Genomic DNA, 19,594 nt, shown 5'->3' with positions numbered 1-19,594 from the left:
AGGAGGACTCTGGCCAGAGTCCCACTATCTGCCCCTCAGAAGGGTCTTTCTGGTCCGCAGGCCCCTAAGGTGCAGGTGACCACACAGGCCACAGCACAGCACTGGCCTGGAGCACGCGTTCCGGGCGGTGCTGAACACATTTCTCAACACCTTATATCACGTCACACAGCAAAGGGGGAGAGTGGCGTGGGCAGAGAAGAGTGTAGGCACCAACCTGGAGTTCCCCCAAGACTCAACCAAGCCTATCAGGATCTCCACAGCCCTGCCTCAGGCCAGGAGGGGTCCCTACAGCAATGCTTGTGAGGCTGATGTGCCCCCTAAACCTTGCTTGGTCTCTTGGCACAGAAGAGGTCACATAGCACCCTTTCTGGGCCAGGTACCATGGGACACCCAGGGAAGAGGGGGCACAGAGGGGCCGTGCAGGTGGGGCCACCTGTATGTGACTAACTGTGGGGCAGGTGGAGTTCAGTAGAGGCTGGGAGTGTCCTTCACAACAGGGCAAATTCGGCCACACGCACATGGCCAGAGGGACCCACACCCACAGACCATGCAGGCTGGGTCCTCATCCAGCCCCTCTCCCTCCCCGTGTTCACAAGTCACCAGGTTATCTCACCTGGGCAGGCAGGGCTTGGGCATCAGTGGGGAGCAGGCCCAGCCCCATGTGCAATGATGGGAGGGCCTCCTGGGCCTGAAGGGAACAACAGATGGGCAATGCATGTTCAGGGGCCCAGAAGAGGGGCAAGGGTGAGCAGAAAATGAGAAAAGGGCCTCCCTGGTGGCGCAAGGGGTTAAGCACAGCACTGTGAAGCTATCCGCAGCCTCTGCAGCATGAATTCGATCCTCAGCTAAGGAGGTGACTCTCATGGCGCAGCAGACCTCTCCTGTCTCGCCCACTGCTCCCCTCAGCTGTGTATTTCGTCAGTCTGCCTGTTCTGCTCCCCGCTCTGTGCCTGGTGAAGCCTCTCACCCCCCACACCTCTGGCCTGTACCCCAGCTCTTGCATGCATAAATAAATTTTTTTTAAAAGAGAGAAAATGAGAAACAGAGTAACTGATAAAGGACAGGGGGGTGGGGAGACAGGCTGAGGAGAGGACAGGAGCAGAACAGAGACACGCTGCGAGCCAGAGAGAAAGGAGCTAAGACCAAGGGACAGGGACAAAGGGGTTGAGGGGGGTGGGTTAAGGGGGGAGAACGAGGGTGCAGAAAATAAGGAGTCGAGACACACAAATCAGGCGGCGAGAAACTGAGGCAGACAGAAGGTGAAAGGGAAAGGGAGAGCTGCGGAGAGGAGGGACCCACAGCCACAGAGGGAGGCAGGCAGAGCCAGACAGAGAGAAAAGACGAGAGAGAGGACAAGAGGACAAAACGCAGAGACAAAGGAACGGGAGACAAAAGGACGTGGACAGAAGAACAAGAGAGTAACCCCCAAAATGGAGACAGGTAGACGGACCGAGGCGGCGAGAAGCAGGGAGAATGCCCAGCACCCTCCACGCCCCACAAACACACCCGCAAAGACAAGGGCCCCGGGAGCACGCGCCCACACGTCCCCGCACAGCCAGCGCTCGGCATCCGCCCGTCCGTGAGGCCAGCAGGGGGACCCCGCAGGGCGCCGGCCTGAAAGTCCTAGAATTCCTTGAGTTTGCTGCAGGCCAGAGCACAGGGGCCGCACGGCCTCGTGGAAAACCCAAGTGCCCTTTGCCGCCTCACTTAGCCCCAGTGTCCTCGTCTGTGGAATGGGAACATAAGAACCTCCTCGTGGGCTGCCGAGACCTTCCATGGGCTTCCGCAGCAAACCCCGTGTTTGAGGCTGGCCTCGTTGCCTCCATGGTCTTTGGTTTCCATCCCCTCCTTAGGGGTCCCCCTTTTTTCTTCGCTTCGTTAGAATCCTTGAACTCTGGACTCCACTGCCGACCAAGGAACACAGGCGTGCCCAGGTCAGCAGCTGTTTCCATCTGAAAGACACTGCCCACTGCCAGCTCGCACCGAGGGCAGCTACCCCTCAGGAGACCTTGCCACCACATGCACACCAGCCCCCCCGGGACGCGCCACAGCTCCAGCCCCCGAAGGCCTGGGAAGTAAATGCCAAAACTTATACTTCCTCCCTTTAAAAGGAAGGGGACTGGCAGGGGGAGGGGGATGGGGGGTGGGGGCTGCGTGCAGGGCGCGTGGGTCTCACTGAACCTGATGAGCTGCTTTTGCACAGGGATTTCCATGCTCTGGTTACAAGACAGTTGTTAACCTCCTCATCAAAACCTCCCCGGACCCAAGGCCGAGGACAGGTCAAGAGGTCAGGATGGCACAAAGCACAAGGTTGGCAAAAGCAAGGCAGGTAGGGGAGGGACCCGCAGGGAGATGGTGGCCTAAGTGTCACCTCCTCAGAGAGGCCTCCCTGTCCACTCTGCCCGCGAGCCTCTTCCCAGCCGTCTCTGAGCTTCACCATCTGCAGCGAATATATTACCTCCTTGGCTCCCCGTCTGCTGGCTGGGAATCACACCTACTTTCTGGAAGGAAATATGAGTTACTTCTAGTTAACAGAGAAATTGGGCAGGCAGCAGATCAGGAGTTGGGGTTCTCAAAAGGAGAAAAGGTGGGGGGCCAGAGCAAGGAGCCTTGGTCTGGGAGTGAGTAGGCCAGGGTCTCAACCCCTGTGCGGTCTGGGAAGGCCCTCACCTCCCCAGGCACTGTCTCCCCATCCTTGGAAGGGGCGGGGGCACCTAAGTAGACATTAGTCACTCGTGACGCGCGCTAGCTGGCTCCGGGGCACCGGTGTCCGGGACCGTGTTGTTACACATCAGTGTTGTGTCGCGCCAGGTGAAATTGACCAAATGTGATGGTCAAGTACTGGGCATCCCATAGCGATAACAGCAATCGAGGCTTACGGGAACAATGATACCAGGGTCAATCTGAGGTCCTTTTAGGACAAAGAAATTGTGGGTTGAGTAAGTTTTCTGAGTTCCCTTTAAAGCGCTGGGAACCACCATGTGTGATATTGGACAATTCACTCTACCGCTCTGACACAAGTACAGACAGTTTGCCCACCCTGCCTTGATCACGGGGCTGCCTCCAGGTAACAAGGCTGGGGGGACAGGGGTACCTGGAAGGTGGAGGATTACACAAATGAAAGGCAAGCTCACCTCCATAAATGTGGGTCACCTCTGACTCCCCCCTCACGTACTGGCAAGATCCTAGGGTGGAGCCAAGATGGCTGAGACATGTGCATCAAGAGAAGTGGGGAGGGGAAGAGCAAATATACAGAGTGGTGGGCAAGACACACCTGGGGGTGCACAGATGGACCCCCAGGAGCGCACAGACATGGTAACTTACCGCTCGCACAGGGCTGCAGGTGTGAGATTCCCAATCTGTCCACCTTGGAGCATCATGGGAGGCCCGCTGGGACCCCTCACCTGCAGGCCAGCCTTTCCCCTGACTTCCAGGCCCAGGCTCAGCTCCAGATCCACCAGCATCCTTCATGCTGCCTAAGAACCCCTCACCTTCTGAGGAGACTGGGTCTCCTTCTTCACTTCTCTCCTGCCAGGAGTGTCTCTGCTGGGTCCCCTGGGCACCTGGCAACATTGTACCTGTGAATCCAGCCTCCAGGTGTGCACACAAGTACACAGAGGTGCAGGATACCCCAGGAATATACATGCACACCACCCCAAACCCAGGCTCAGGGGCTCCTGGCTCCTGCTATTCTGTTCAGAGACCCCCTACTCCAGGGAGCCCTTCTTGACTATGCCCACCCTCCCACATGCCAGGGTGCCCTCCTTCCTCCTGGCTCCACTGCACCTGCACAGACCCGTAGCACCCGTAGCTTGGTCTCGGGACAGGAACTGTAAGGACTCACCTCTGTCCCCCAGCACAGGCCGGCCACAGAGCAGGTTTCTGCAGAACGTCTGCAGAGAGCATAATGGAGCTGAGTAACATCGCAGACACAAGCACAGCCCCCAAGCTAGGTCTCCTGGGTTCAAATCCCAGCACTGCCACTGCCTGCGACTTGTGCAAGCTGCTTAAACCTCTCTGTCCTCAGTGTTCCCAGGTAGCACTCAGAGTGCTACTTCTCCAGCCAGGTGAGCACGAGCTGCAGGTGAGTTTCTGCAGCTCGTCAGGGACATGGCTTTGCTTATCAGTGTTTGCTACTAGGACCGCTGGTTCCAGCAGGAGCACCTTTGCAGAACGGTGGGTGAGACAGCAGCTTCCCAAGCGTGCTCGCCCAACCAGCCAGGCTCCCCCAGACTCGGTATTGACTCCCACCTGCCCTGGGGCACGTGGCCTCTCTCCTAAGCAGGGCATGTGGTGAGGATGAGCAGCCCCGACAGGCAGGATTGATTTTGAAATCTTGTCTCTTACATGAGAAAAGGTCATGTTTGCGGGTGGGCGTTGCGAGGCCTCTTTCCAGCGGGGCGCCCTGGCCGAGCCGTGGGACTTCCATTAGCATTAATGGGGACTCTCAGTAGAGGGCTCGGGCCGGAGGTGCTGCGAGGCCTGGGTGTGTGTCAATGTGGAAATCATTCCTAATGAAGCTGCTCAGATGCCGGGGTCTTCAGGGGAGGTGGGGCTCCGAGGCCAGTTCCAGCCTCTTCTGCCTGAGTTTACCAACAGGCTGTGATGCGGCGGACCCAGGTAGGGATCCTTAGGGTCACATTCACTGCCAGGGTCCCCAACAGAGCTGGGGCAGGAGGTGGCCCATCCTCACTCACTCTGCATCTGGCTGGCTGCATGACCCTGGCAGGAGTCTGAAAAAGTGGGTCAATAGGAAACAACCTTGGGATCAGGGCACAGCTCCTGCCCCCTCCCTGCCAGCCTCTGCTGACTGTGGCAGGGGTTTGGACCACAGCGAGGGTTCCTTAGGCGCTTTCATCAGAACCAGACGACCACCCTGCCCTGCCCAAACCCCTAAAGACCTCAGGCTGGGTGCCCACTGGGGTTGGAACCAACAATTTAGGATCATACTCACAGGGGCCTCACAGAGCAGAATCTAATGCTGTCAATTGGTTGCTCACAGATTGGATCTGGCCTGTAATTAAGTTTTGTTTAGCCTCAGCACAGTTTTAAAAAAAATCTTAAAATTAGCTTCCAACACTTAAAGTTGTAAGTTCTCACATGTTAAAACATATGTCATCAGTTACTGCCTGCTATAGGCCTGGCATAGCTGCCGCAGTCCTCGCCACTCCCTATCACCTCCTTGAGTGTCTGCTGCATCTGTCATCACACTTGTGCCTGGCTCACCTCTTCCATGACTGCTGTGTAGATCCACAGGGAATCCATGATCCCTGCTTGTCATTGCAGTGAGTGAGCTCCAGAGAGGTCAACCCATCCCTATCTCTTATCTTCACACTTGTGTTTCCTCCACCTAGAATGTTCTTCTTGAGGCTGGACGCATAGTCTCCATCCCATTTCATTCAGGTCTCTGCTCCAACTTCTGAGAGGCTTCGCCTCACACTTGCATCCTTTCTCCCATCCCTGAGCCCTGGCTGCCTTTCACAGCTCTTCTTTCCTCCTGGCACATAATACGCACGTCTGCTTATTGACCCTTTGTCTCCACTTCCCCTACCAACAGAATGCCAGCTGCGTGCGATAGTGACTTTGTGAAATGTAATCGTCTCATCCTCAGCTCTGCATAGGACTTGCAGGACTTCACACATAGTAGGTGCTCAATAAATCCTTTTGGATGGATGAATAAAAAGGAGAGAAGGTTGGATGCAAGACCATGGAGAACCTTGAAGCCAGTCTGAGGAGAAGGTACGGGAAGCTTCTGCCAGTGTAGACAACCAAGTAATGGGATGAGGGGCTGTGTGCTTAAGCATCTTCTCTGGGTCTGCCTTCCAGGCACACTAGGTGGCCCTTCAGGGAGCCTCATTTCCATGCCACACGGTCTATCTAAAATAGGAGGCATCTTGGAGGAATCAAAGGCGCCTGTGCTCTGGCCGGGGTGGCAGTAGAATCAGGGAACAACATGTGGTGAAGGACACGGAGGGATGACGGTAGGGAGGGCCAAGGGAGGAGTCCCCCAGACCATGTCAGGAGACAAAGACTCACCGAGGACCTGCTCTGTGCCCTGTCCCCGCCCCGGTGGCATCGTCTGGTGGTGGGAACAGATGCTCGTCTGGCACACATGCACAGGTCTAAACACAAGCTGGTCGGGCTTTGCAGGAAAGCAAGGAGGCTTTGAGGGCCTCCTCTTGCTCCTCGTTCGAGTACAGAGTAGGTGCTCACATCTGCCTTCCGAACGAATCAGGACTCTCCTGTGGACCCTCCCTGTGGGGAGTGAGTCCTTGAGGGGTCACGGAAGGGTGCTTGAAGGAAGTGGAAGGGCAGGGCCGGTGGCGCTCCCAGAATCAAGGGTTTGTTGTTCCCTGATGGGACTCCAGGCTGGGGAATGGGGGGGTGGGTCTAGGAGTAGGGTGTCGGGAGCTGGGTGCTGGGTGCCGAGCATTGGGTGCAGGGCAGGACTCTCCTTGGGAGAAAAGGATGCTCCTCCTTTTTCAGGAATGCACACTGCCCCCACCCCCACCCAGGATGGGCCGGGCGCCACTTGGTCTGCCATTTTGATGCTCTCGGTGGGACCAGGATGCTGTAAACACCCATACGCAACTCTCCTGCAGGGTCTCCGGGTTGCCAGCAATCACGGCCATCTGCTCGCATGGCATCGCGCCCAAGCCCAGCGCCCGGGGAACCATGCCAGGCAGCGATTGGTTCTGAGGCATGCCCCTTAAACCGGGCGGGGGGCCTCCTCTTCCGAGGGGCCCCTGGGGGAGCAGGAGAACAAAAGACAGATTTCTCTTTCCTTTAAAAAAAAAAAAAAAAGATCAATTTCACTTAAGACTCAGCACAAAATGAGGAGCAGGGGAAGAAACAGAGTGTCTGCGGGGTCCTGAATATTCACGAGGCAGCTCTGCACAGCTCAGCGTCCTGGGCGACCCGGGAGGAGCAGGGCTCGCTCCATATTTAAAACATCCTTCAAAAGTCACAGTTTCTCCTTAGAGACGCCTTCTCCAGCCAGCCCCATGGCTCGGCCGCAGCAGGACACCAGAGAGAGAAGACCAGGAAGCTTCTGTGGAAAGAAGTCACAGAGAGCAGTGAACTGGGGGGCCAGGGCCTGAGAGTCCCCCAGCGGGGCGACTGGGAAGCCACGCGGCTTGCCCTCTCTGAGGGTCCGTAAAACAGAGGTGGCCGGGTGCCTGTGCCGCTGGACACGTGGCACATCTTTCCGGAGCAAGGCGAGGGCTGGGCGGTGGTCAGCAGCTGCCACGAGTGCCCCCTGCCGTGTGTCCAGAGAAGTCAGCTCCCCCTGCGCTGCCGGGGCCTGCGTGGCGTCGGCCCTCCGGGTCTGTGCGTGAGACTCCAGGGGACTGCGTGGTCTCTTGCTCTCCCCCACATTTGCGGCCGTGGGTACATGTGTGGAGGGTCGATCAGTGTATACGTGCGTGCACATGCGGGCATGGCAGCCCCTTCCCAGCCCCCACCCCTGCGGTTGAGGGTGGCAGATGGGAGTCGGCCTGGAGGGAGTAGCTGGACTCAGATCTTCCCCAGCCGGTTTCCCCTCTGGTGTGTCTGACCGGAACGGACAGAGCCAGGTCACCCCCTCGGTGGCTTCTCCCCAGCACTCCCCACCCACTGTCCAGCTGGCACGCACCAGGGGCTGGCAATCATTTCAAAGCCACCAAGGGGCTATTGGTGGTGAAATCACTCTGGACCCAGCACCACCTGGGCCCTGGGCAGTGTTGTCCCTACCAGAGGGGTTCAGTGGGGTTTTGAACAAAGTAGTAGACCCCACCTGCGTCTCCCTGGCCCAGGCTGCAAGGGGCAGGCTTATGATACAGGGTCCCAAAGGGACATCTGAACAAGAGGAGCAGAGGAGGCAGAGCATCCCTTGGGCACAGAGTCTTTCCTAGGCAGTGGTCCACCCTTGCCACCCTGCCAGGCTAGGAGCAGAGCCAGCCTGAGTCCACCATAGAGCATGATTGTCTTGGTGCTGGCTCCAAACCTCACGTCAGCAGATGACTGGCCATGGCCCAGGGAAGCCTGGGAGGAGAAACATCTTCAAGGGGGGTTGAACTGCTAGGCCAGGTGACTCGCAGTGCTCATGGGTAGGCATTGTTTTAAGGACCTGGGTCACCCTTCCCAACACCCCATCAGGTAAGTACTACTACTTTCCCTGTTTTACCTGCGAGGACACGGAGTGGACAGAGGTGAACTCACCCTGAGTCACACAGTTAACAGGTGAGGCCCCTGTTCATTGCCATAGAGGCCTGGGGAGTTCGCAGACTCATTTAAAAGAAGAGAGAGAGACGTGGAGCCATTTCTTGCCTCCTCTGCCCAGGAGAGGGGAGAAAGGCGGCCATTCTGCTGGACAGAGGGGTCCCCCAGCATCCAGATGCCCACTCTCTGCCCCTGAGGTACCTCTTTCCAGCCAGGTGGAAGGGGCGACTTTGAGGGCCTCTCCCCTCTCTCAGACCCTGTGGTCAAGACTTCCTTGTCTGCACTGCTCCAGAATCCTCGGCAAAGGGGCAGGCGGGGGGCTGCGGGACGGAGATAGGCATCTGCCTGCCTCGTCCCCCCGCCCTCCACAGCCCCTTCTGAGCCAGCGCTGGATTATTCAATGTAACATTTAATTACACCGAGAGTCTAACGAACACAAGGAAAGTCAGATGTGGAACTCGTGCCCCCCGCTGAGCCTCCTGGAAACCATGGGGGAAGGCAGGGTTGCTCCATATGCCTCTGTGTGGGTGTGTGGGGTACAGGCACGTGTGGTGTGTGTCTGGTGGGGCCTGTCTCAGTGTGTGTGTGCGCATGTGTGTGTGTCCAAGTGGGCAGCCTGTGTACATCTGCTTGGCGTGTGCCTCTGCATGATGTACGTGTGCTGTTCTGCTGTCTGAGAGTGTGGGTATCTGGTTCTGTCTAAGGTATGTGTGTTCATGTGGGTATGTGTGTATGTGTCTCTTTACAGGCACCTTTGGCTGCTGAAAACAGCTTTTTCCCTGGTGATGATGTTTTTCAGGCCCCCAGTAAGAGTGGAATGGTCAAAAAAATCTTCCTCTGTCATTGTGTTGCTGGTAACTTAGTCCAGCAGTCCCCTGGGTAATTCTACCAGATCCCCTCCACTCTTTCTTTCCGCTTCCTTTCCTTTGGCACTGCTCTTGCAAGGCAGCCCTAGATTTGGGTGGGCCTCTCTCTGGTCACTCGTTCCTCTGTGCTTCTTCCAGAATGTCAATTTGGATCTGTTACTCCTCCACGGGGATACAGAGCCAGACCACTAGGAACTGAGTTCTACATCTGCCTCTCTCTGGTGTGTGACCTTGGACAAGTCACTTTACCTTTCCTAAACCACCTTCCTGCAAGGTAGGGAGCTCCAAAGAAGATGATGCACTTCATGTGCACTGTGCTCTGTGTAAGGCAGTCTGGGTCCCACAGGAGGGCACCCCTGAGGCCCTACTGGTGCCATTCCCACCTGGGCAATATCAGTTGGTAGGGAGAAGGGTTTATGCTCCATAACTTGCCTCTGGGAATAGCCCTGAAAGATGCCAATTAGAGGCAGAGACTCTTGAAGAGCAGGACCAGGCTGGACCAAGGCCAGTGGAGACTATTCTGACCGATTGAGGCAGTCTATTTTGTGCTAGGCCTAGTATCTGGTCCTTCTCATCAGTTCCAGTCCAACTCTCCCCTCTCCCATTGTTCTCTCATTGTTTCTTTTTTTTTTTTTTTTAAGATTTATTTATTTATTTATTTATACAATCAATGGGTATAGTCTGAAGCACGGGAGGGTGAGAGAATTCACCAGAGCCAGAACAGGGAGCAGAACAGACAGACTGACGAAAACACACTGCTGAGGGGAGCAGTGGGCGGCAGGGGAGGTCTGCGCGCCATGTGGGACCTTCACCCAGTGGCCGGGGATCGAACTGGCCCTACAGAGGCTGCGGGCAGCTTTGCAACCCTAAGCGCTCAACCACTGCACCACCGGGGAGGCCCTTCTCATTGGTTCTTCATTTGTTTTCCCACCAAAATCTTCTACCTTAAGAACCATCTTACCAAATGAGATCCAAACTGTTCAGCCAACAAATCCTGGAATTGTTATATACTCACACAAAAATGTGCAAATAAAAATATTCTTGACCACATTGTTTATAGCACAAAAGCTAGAAACAACACAAGATGCCCACACCAAGGATTTGGTTCAATCAATTATGTTTCACTTATCCAATGGGACCCATCATGGCAATTATAGAAGTACAAGATGTGGAGGAACTTCTGCTTCCAGCAAGATGGAATAGACACATCTTTCCTATTTGTCCTCCTGCTTACAACTAAAACCCCTGGACATTATATAATTTTTAAAAATTAGGAAAAGTCAGAAAGGTGAAGATGGCAGACTGACTATGGTCATCAGCACCCAAGGAACAGCATGATAGTGAACTTACTGGGTTTTCTTTTTGGTATATATACCCCAGATTTGGAACTGAAAAAGCCAGCAACCAGGAAACATCAGATCAAAAGCCAAAACCTAAACAACAAAAGACTGACCTCTCTACCCATATATAAGATATAAACAGATTGAAAATAAAACCATGAGAAAGGATATATGATTCCAACATTAGTCAAAAGAAAAAAAGGCGACTATTTTGGTATTAGATAAAATAGACTTCAGAACAAAGAAAAGTACTAAAACAGAGATAAACATTACACAATAATATAAGGATCAATCTAATAAGAAAATATAGCAATCCTCATTGTATATGCACCAAGTAACAGAGCTGCAATTTAGGTGTAGCATAATGAAACTGGGAGATGAAACGCAATCACAATTATATTTGGATAGTTCAGCAACCCCCTTTCAACACCTGATAGAACAACTAGACAGAAAATCAGAAGGGCATACAACACAGTCAATAGAACCTAAAACATTTCATCCAACAACTGCAAAACACACATTCTTTTCAAATCCCCAAGGAACATATACCATAATAGACCATATTATAGGCCATAAAATAAATTTCAACACATTTAAAAGAATTTAAATTATAGGGTGTGTTGGCTAACCATATGGAATCAAATTAGAAATCAACAGAAATAACAGCTAAATCACCAAACATTTAGAAAGTAAACAATACTTCTAAGCAATTCATGGGTCAAAGAGGAAGCCTTAAGAGAAGTTTAAAAATATAATAAAGAAATTGAAATGAATGAAGATTTTAAAATTTTGGTATGAATGGTGCTGGGAAAACTGGGTCGCTACATGCAAAAGAATGAAGCTTGACCACTACCTCACACCATATACAAAAATCAACTCAAAATGGATTAAAGAACTAGACATAAGACCTGAAACCATAAAATACATAGAAGGAAATATAGGCGAAACACTACGTGATTTGCATATCAAAGACATCTTTACAGACACTTCACCCAAAGCAGTGATAGTGAAGGCAAAGATCAACAGCTGGGACTACATCAAATTAAAGAGCTTCTGCACAGCAAAAGAGACAATCACAAAAACAAAGAGAAACCCCACCAACTGGGAGAAAATTTTTGCACACAACACTAATGATAAAGGACTGATCACAAAAATCTGCAAAGAGCTGATGAGACTCAACAACAACAAAGAAAATAATCCAGTCAAGAAATGGACAGAGGAGCTAAAAAGAAACTTCTCTGAAGAGGAAATGCGAATGGCCAACAGGCATATGAAAAAATGTTCAACATCACTTGCAATCAGGGAAATGCAAATCAAAACTACCATGAGATACCATCTTACACCAGTGAGAATGGCACATATTAAAAAAACTAGCAACAACAAATGTTGGCGAGGTTGTGGAGAAAAAGGAACTCTTCTGCACTGTTGGTGGGAGTGCAAACTGGTCCAACCACTATGGAGAGCTGTGTGGAGATTTCTGGACCTACTAAACATAGAGCTTCCACAGGATCCAGCAATTCCACTCCTAGGTATTTACCCAAAGAACACAGAAACATCAATTCCAAAGAACACCTGCACCCCTATGTTTATAGCAGCACTGTTTACAATAGCTAAGCTTTGGAAACAGCCCAAATGCCCAAAAATAGATGACTGGATCAAGAAGATGTGGTACATATATACCATGGAATATTACTCAGCATTCAAAAAAGATAAACACATGCAATTTGCAGCAACATGGATGGCACTGGAAGGGATCATGCTCAGTGAAATAAGCCAGAAAGAAAAAGAAAAATACCAGATGGTCTCACTCATAGCAGGAATCTAGAATACTTAAATAAGGGACCAGGAAAATGAATAACTATAAGAAAGTGAAAATCAAAATCAACAAAAACTATGAACCAGAGACACTTTTTGGGGGGTGGGGGGTGGGAGGGGAGGGATTGGGGTCAGAATGGGGGGATTGCAATTGTATGGGGAATATAAAAATAAAATTTATTAATTAAAAAAAGACTATAAAAAAATTTTGGTATGCAAGCAAAGCAGTACTGAGAAGGAAAATTGTAACTCTAAGCATATATATATTAGAAAAGAGGTAAAATTTCAAATCAAGAATCTAAGTTTGCTCCTCAATAATGTAGAAAAACAAAAATCTAGACAGAATTTATTCAACACAAGCCAAAGATAGAAAGCAATAAAGAACAGAAATGATTAATTGAAAACAGAGAAAAACAATAAAACAAGAGTTGGTTCTCTGAAATGATCAATAAAGTTGATGAACCTCTAACAAGGGTGATGAAGAAAAAGAGAGAGAGAGAAGAATCAAAGTAGCCGTATCAGCCATGAAACAGGGGCTATCACTATAGACCCTACAGATATCAAAAAGCATTAGAGAATGCTGCAAATAACACACATAAATTTGACAAATTAGCCAAAATGAATAAATTCTTTAAAAACACAGGCTACCACAATTCACACAATATGAAACAGATCATTTGAATAATCTATGTATAGAACTTACAACTACTGAAGAAATGGAATTCATAACTGGAAAGCCTCCCTCAAAGAAGAATGAGAACTGTGTGTGTTGTGAACATGAAGAGAAACCAACAAGATATCAGTAAGGTATGGTATCAGGACAATGTGCAGAATAACATATATTTGTCATTTTAAAGAAATGATAGGGATATATGCAAACATCTGCTTTCATGTGCCTGGACAGTATCTGAAAGAAATGAAGCTGGAGAAAATGAATGTGTACAGGAGGAATAGTTGACTTTTTAAAATATTTTAATTTATATTTTCTATGATTATTATCACTTTTTTTACATTTCATTTTAAGCACCCACATGGTTGGTTGCCTGGAGCCCAGTCTAACAGACCAATCATCCAGTTTCACATCTTGGCTTTGCAACCCACTAGCTAATATAATTGATCCCCACTTCCCTTGTTGTAAAATGAGAATGAAGATAATGAGGAGTCTGGGTGTCAGGACTCTGGATTCAGCAAGTAAGACCCATGTGCCTTACGCTGTGTTGGGTATGAGGACTTAGCAGTGAGCACAGCTTAGGCAGGTGCTGAGAGAGGGCAGGCAGTGGTGCGCTGTAGAATCTGTTGAAGATTCTACAGCTGAAGAAGCTGTAGGATCTGTTTTGGCCCCGGAGAAGGAAGAATGTGATTTCAGACAAAGATGCCAAGAGGCAGTGCAAGTCCACGGAGCCTGGGGACAGGTGGCCAGGGTGCAGCCAGAGCCAGGAGCCCTCTGGCTGCCAGGGCAGGAAGTTCTGCAAGGGGGAGCAACTGGAGTGTTACTTTAAGAACACAGAAGGGCCAGGGTAATTTCCTCCTCATGTTCTGGCTGAGATTTTCTTGCCTGCTTTCTATGGGACTTTAAGAACCATCAACTAATAAAAATTGTCCCCTGGGCACTTGGCACATGCAGAGACTGCCAAGTATGTGCTCAGATCCTCTGCACAGCTCAGAGGGAGGCATCCCTGTCCTTTATAGACTCAGAACCTTCCTTGGGCCCTGTCCCATCTCCCCAGGCCTTCTGAGAAACTTCCAGAAGCACAAGGAGCTCTGAAGTCGAGATCAGCTTGGAGACCTTCTGATTTAACACTCTCATTTCAGAGATTGTTAAGGAACACTCTCTGTTAAGGAAACTGAGGCACCAAGTAGGGGAGGGACTTTCCCAAAGCCACACAGGGAAATCAGGACAGAGAAGCACATGGACTCCCAGGCTATCGTTGCTCCACAAGAGAAGCAACCCTCCACCACCACACACACACACCCCATTTGCCATTATGGTACAGAGATTAACTTCCCAGAGCTCGAAAACCCACTCTAGTTCTGGGGTAGCCCATTCCCAGTTATTAGGCAGCTGTCCCTCAGAAGTTCAGGGACAGAAACTATTTTCCATGTGGCTTCTCTTCTTCTTGGTGCCTCTGGACCCCAGTCCACCTGCAGGAACGGGGTGACCACCCTGTTCACGTCCTCCTCTTGTAGCTACCAGTCAGGAAAATGCTAAGCGCCTGTTATGGCATCTCATCAACATCTCACAACTCCGGGAGCATCCTCGAGCCCTATGTCACAGAGGAGGAAAGAGAGGCACAGAGAGGCCATGAAAACAGGCCCCGACAGAGCCAACTGCTTAGAGGAGAAGGGGGGGCTATGTGTGCCCTCCCACTGCCTCCTCCAGCCCCAGTCCAGGGAGGGGCTCACTTCCCTGGTCTCAGAGCCACCTTCCCCAGGCCCTCTCTGAGAGGCTCAGTATCTGTCAAAATGGGCCTGACCACACCCTCCCTTCCTCTCACCTGCTGCCACTTTCAGACCCTCATGGCCTTCTCGCCAGAGGCCTCAGACCCTATGGCCACACGTAGCCCTCAGTTTTCATGGCCTTTTCCACTTGTTTGCTTTTTACATTAAACTCTGAAGAAAGGACCAGCACTAAAGGTTGAGATGTTTTCACAATAAACCTGGATTTCTTCCTCTCAGCAAATTGGAATCTGGCATTCTTGAAGGACAGTTAGGGACTGGACCCCCTGGAGGTGACCAGTTATCCTATAGCCTCCACAGCCAGCCCCCAGCCCCGACCCAGGTCCCCTCCCGTCTCCCTGGGCCTGCCTGCTCCTGTGGGCCTGAGTCTGTGGCTCCTGTGGTAGACTCTCACCGTCATCAACTAATATGGGTTGAGCACTTACTAGATGCGAGAGAATGGCTGCCTAGAGAAAGGGGGAGGGGAATGCTCCCCCCAACTGATCCTATCAGACCCTCCAGAGGGTGAAGAGGGGTAATAATAGGCACATCCAGTTTGAAAAGTAATTCCCAGTATTATGATCTAACTTTATATTTGGAAAATTTTTAAATCCTATTGCACTTTAGTACCAGTAGGAATGAAAGCAAAACACTTCTCATCCATTTGTTTATTCAACAAATACCCATTGAGCATCTACCATGTTCTGGCACTGTTCTGGGTGCTGGGGGTACAGCAGAGACAAAAAGACAAAACTCTGCCTTCTTGGAGTAGACCCTGTCCCAGGGCCTCATTCCACCCTCAGAGCGCCTTATGGGCGAAGGAGGGGCACAGTCTCCATCCTCTGACCCTGGCATAGAGGTGGAATGGCCTGGAATAAACACTGGCCACAGCTCCAGCAGCCTCTAGCCCTCCCTGCCTCTGAGACCCTTCTTCCAGCAAGACCACCTGGTCTCGCCAGGGTAAGCGCTGCAGTGTCTGTGGAGGCTGAAATCTACACAGGCAGGGATTTAGAAGACAACACAGGCTCTGCCACCCTGGGTATCCTTCAAGGGCGAGAGGCAGGAGGGGGTGGGGGAGAAGCAGGAACCTGCAGGTCACCTGCCTCAGGTTGCCCAGCTGGAGAGATGGAGGCCTTCAGGAATTCCCAGTGACCTCCTTCTCCCAGTGACCTTGACTCGGGCTGGGTTGGCCTCTGGGAGACAACATCCCCCTTCCTCCCACTGCCTGTTTCCCAAGGTCGTGCAAAGGGTGCACTGAGGACGTGCAAAGGGTGCACTGAGGACGTGCAAAGGGTGCACTGAGGACGTGCAAAGGGTGCACTGAGGAGCAGAGGGGGCCTGGCGCTTGGGTCTTATGCAAAGACCTCTCTGTTCTCGGTATTTTCTGGGCCTGGGGCTGGGTAGGGCCCGAGCCTGGGCTTGGCGTTAAACTAGGAGCGGCCAGGGCAGGTGTAAATTATGCATAGCTATTTCTGGAAACTTCTCAGATTTCTCAAGAGAGAGAAATTAATTTGCCTGTTTGGGCAAATAACACCAATTTTTTTTTCCCTGCTTAAGGTCATTTTGTTAAAATAAAATTGATTAACGTTCTCTTTAAAGTTTAAGTAGAAACTGCTCAAACATATTTTTATGCACAGAAGCACGGTTTGCGCCCCTCAGTAATTAATAACTCCGCGAGGAAGTTCACAGCGCGCGGCGCCACTCGGCCCGCGGCCCGCGGCGGGCGCCGGGTGGGCGGGGCGGGCGCCGGGTGGGCGGGGCCGGACCTGGGAAGAGCCAATCAGAACTCGGGGGAGGAAGGGGGCGGGCCGAGCCGGCTGCCTCCGCTTCCCCGTCTTACGCGGAGATGGTGCTGGCCCACCTCTGCTCCACACCCTCCAAGCCGGGAGGACCTCCCAGGTCCAGGCTCTGCCTTGTCTGGAGCTCTCTCCTGGCCAAAGCCGAATGGCAGCGGGCCGACCTCTGTAATCAGCGCCCCCTGATGAGAGTATCAGGAGCCACCGTTTCTTGTGCGCTCTGCTAAAGTGCTTCTAAGGGCTGAGGGCAGGACTGTGCAAGCCAGACCTGGGGCGTCTTGGTAGAAACCAACCAAGGCAAGTCTCTCAGCCCCACCGTCTTGGTTTCCTCATCTGAAATGCGGAGGAACAGTACTAGGTGATGTTTGTGGGGTTAATACCAACACGGTGCTCCCATGAATGCCGCGCCTGCTCATCAGCGTCCTCCTGGCCTCATCTCCTTTCAACTCCACAACACCTGAGTGCTATTTATTCTCCTCCCTATTTTTCCAGTGAAGAAGACACAGAGGCTCAGAGAAGTTAAGTGGCGTGCTTGAGGTCATACAGCTAATAAGCGGTAGAGTTGAGGGCTGCATCCTGGTCTGATTTACTCCAAGCTTTTGGACAATCAGGATATCTTCATATAATGCTTTTGGGCCTTTGTAATTGTCATTTATTCACGGTCCTACTCATCGCCTGCATTCATTCAGTAAATACTTGTCCGTTCCAGCTCCTGTGCAGGAGATGATATACCCAGATTTAGTAACAGTCAGCCTCTGCTCTCAAAAATGAGGGTCCCCTGGAAACCCAGGATAACCATCTAATATGAATGGGAAATAAATCTTTGTTGTGTTAAGCCCCTAAATTTGGGGTCTTTGTGTTACTACACCATACTCTAGGCTACCCTGACTTACATACATCTGTCCATCTGAGACAGATTTAAAAAGTGTGTCGAGGGTCTCCCTGGTGGCACAGGGGTTAAAATCTTGCCCTATGAAGTTATTGCCAGCCTCTGGGGCCTGAGTTCGATCCCCAGCCAGGGAGATGACCCACATGGCACAGCAGACCTCTCCTGTCTCACCTGCTGCTCCCCTCAGCAGTGTATTTCAATAGATCCACCTATTCTGTCTCTGGGAAATCCTCTCACCCCTGCATCTCTGGCCTGCACCCCTGTTGTTGTATGCATAAATAGAAATAAATCTTTAAAAAACAAACAAGTGTGTAGATGTCCAGCGACGGGCTTACGCACCCGGTATTCCCAGAGCTCTTATCTGTACATTTCACACCTGTGGGGTCAGAGCAGAGTGCCTGGAGGACAGACAGGATAAGCGAGGCATTCACCTTGACATGAACTTTGAAGTGAACACCAAGTAACTCAGAATAATACTTTAATGCAATGTTTAAAAAATAAAAATTAATGCAAAAACGTCCATGATGAACAATAAAGAAAAAAATTGAAGACAGGACCTAGTGCTGCCTTTGTAGAACTCTGCTTCACCCTAACCCAGCCCTGGTTCCAAAAATATTTTCAAAAACAGGCAGCCAGTATGTAGGCTGTAGTTTGCTTATTTGATTTTTTTAAATACTGCATTAAAATATTGTTTACCTTCACTATTGAGCTTTTTGATTGCCCCTAAAAATTGGCATCCATGGGCCTCCCAGGGCACAGCAGGTTGAGCACAAAGCTGTCCACAGTGCAGGTTCGATTCCCGGCCAGCTAGGGAGATTCCCGCATGGCGGGGTAGACCTCTTCTGCCTCACCCGCTGCTCCTCTCAGCAGTGTGTTTCCGTCCATTTGCCTGTTGTGCTCCCTGCTCTGTCTCTGGCGAATCCTCTCACCCTCCCGCGCCTCTGGCCTGTGCCCTGGTTCTGGTATAAAAATAAATAAATCTTCAAAAAAAAATTGGCACCCACGCTGACAGCCTCACTCTCCCCACCCCGGTCTTAGGCCTGAGAATTAGACACCTAAATTGAGTGAGTTTAGTCACTTAAAAATTGGAGTTAACCAGATGGAAAAAGAAGGGGAGGCGTTGTAGAAAGAGGACACAGCACACGCAAAGGCAAAGGGGATAGAAACAGCCAGGGTGTGCGTGGCCAACTCGAAGCCATTTGGTGCTTCTGCAGAGAGACGAGCTAGAGTCAGACATTTCCAGCCCCTGTGAAGTGATGCGAGTTCTCCCGCATGTCCCAAAATGGAGAGTGGCATGGGGCCTATATACTCCTTGGCCAGTCTCCTGGCAAGCTAGAGCAGACCGAAATCATAAATTGTAAAAGTAGGGTCCTCATCCTTGCTTCGGCACACGGTAAGCATTTGGGGAACAAATCCTTTGAGGGTAATCCTCTCTTCTGCAAAGCCAAGCTCCAACCCCTCCAGACTAAGCTAGGTCCCCACTACGCGTGCATTTCCCAAGCTGTGGCCTCAGATGGTGTCTAGTCATGGTTTTGCCTTGGAGGAGCGAAGGGGATCTTTCAACCCTATGGTAGCTTTTATTATACAACCCCAATTCTCCATGCCCCCTAAATCCAGCCCTTTGTCCTGGGATTCTGTCATTTTTCCCGTGAGAAGGTAGAGTATAGATCCCTGCCGTTCGGTCTGAGTTTGGTCCTGTGACTTCCTTAAAAAGCAGTTGCATCGGGCCTCCCTGGTGGTGCAGCGGTTGAGCACTGGGTTGCGAAGCTGCCTGCAGCCTCTGCAGCGCAGGTTCGGTCCCCGGCTGCTCCCCGGCCACCAGCCGAGGGTCCCACATGGCGCGCAGACCTCTCCTGCCGCCCGCTGCTCCCCTCAGCAGTGTACTTCGGTCCCTCTGCCTGCTCTGCTCCCCGTTCTGGCTCTGGTGAATTCTCTCACCCTTCCGCGTTCTGACTGTACACAGTGCTTGTAAGTATAAATAAATAAATAAATCTTAAAAAAAAAAAAAAGCAGTTGCATCGCTGGGCTTTTCCTGGCCAGCGCCATCAGAACACGCTCAGGCTATCCTGCAGGAGGACGAAACACGAAGATTTAGGGGGCTGCAGTCATCCCAGCTGAAGTCACATTAAATTAACCAGCAGCCAGACGACCCAGCTCAGATCAGCCAAGCTAAATCCAGCCCAGCCGGGATCAGCCCCACCCCATGTGCTCTTGGGGCTGGTCATCAGATTTTTTGACCATCCCATACCCTTT

Source organism: Talpa occidentalis, unplaced genomic scaffold (genome assembly GCF_014898055.3).
Source record: "Talpa occidentalis isolate TD23 unplaced genomic scaffold, MPIMG_talOcc4v2.1 talOcc4.17, whole genome shotgun sequence".
Lineage (NCBI taxonomy): Eukaryota > Metazoa > Chordata > Mammalia > Eulipotyphla > Talpidae > Talpa > Talpa occidentalis.
Note: the sequence above shows the minus strand (reverse complement) of the source record.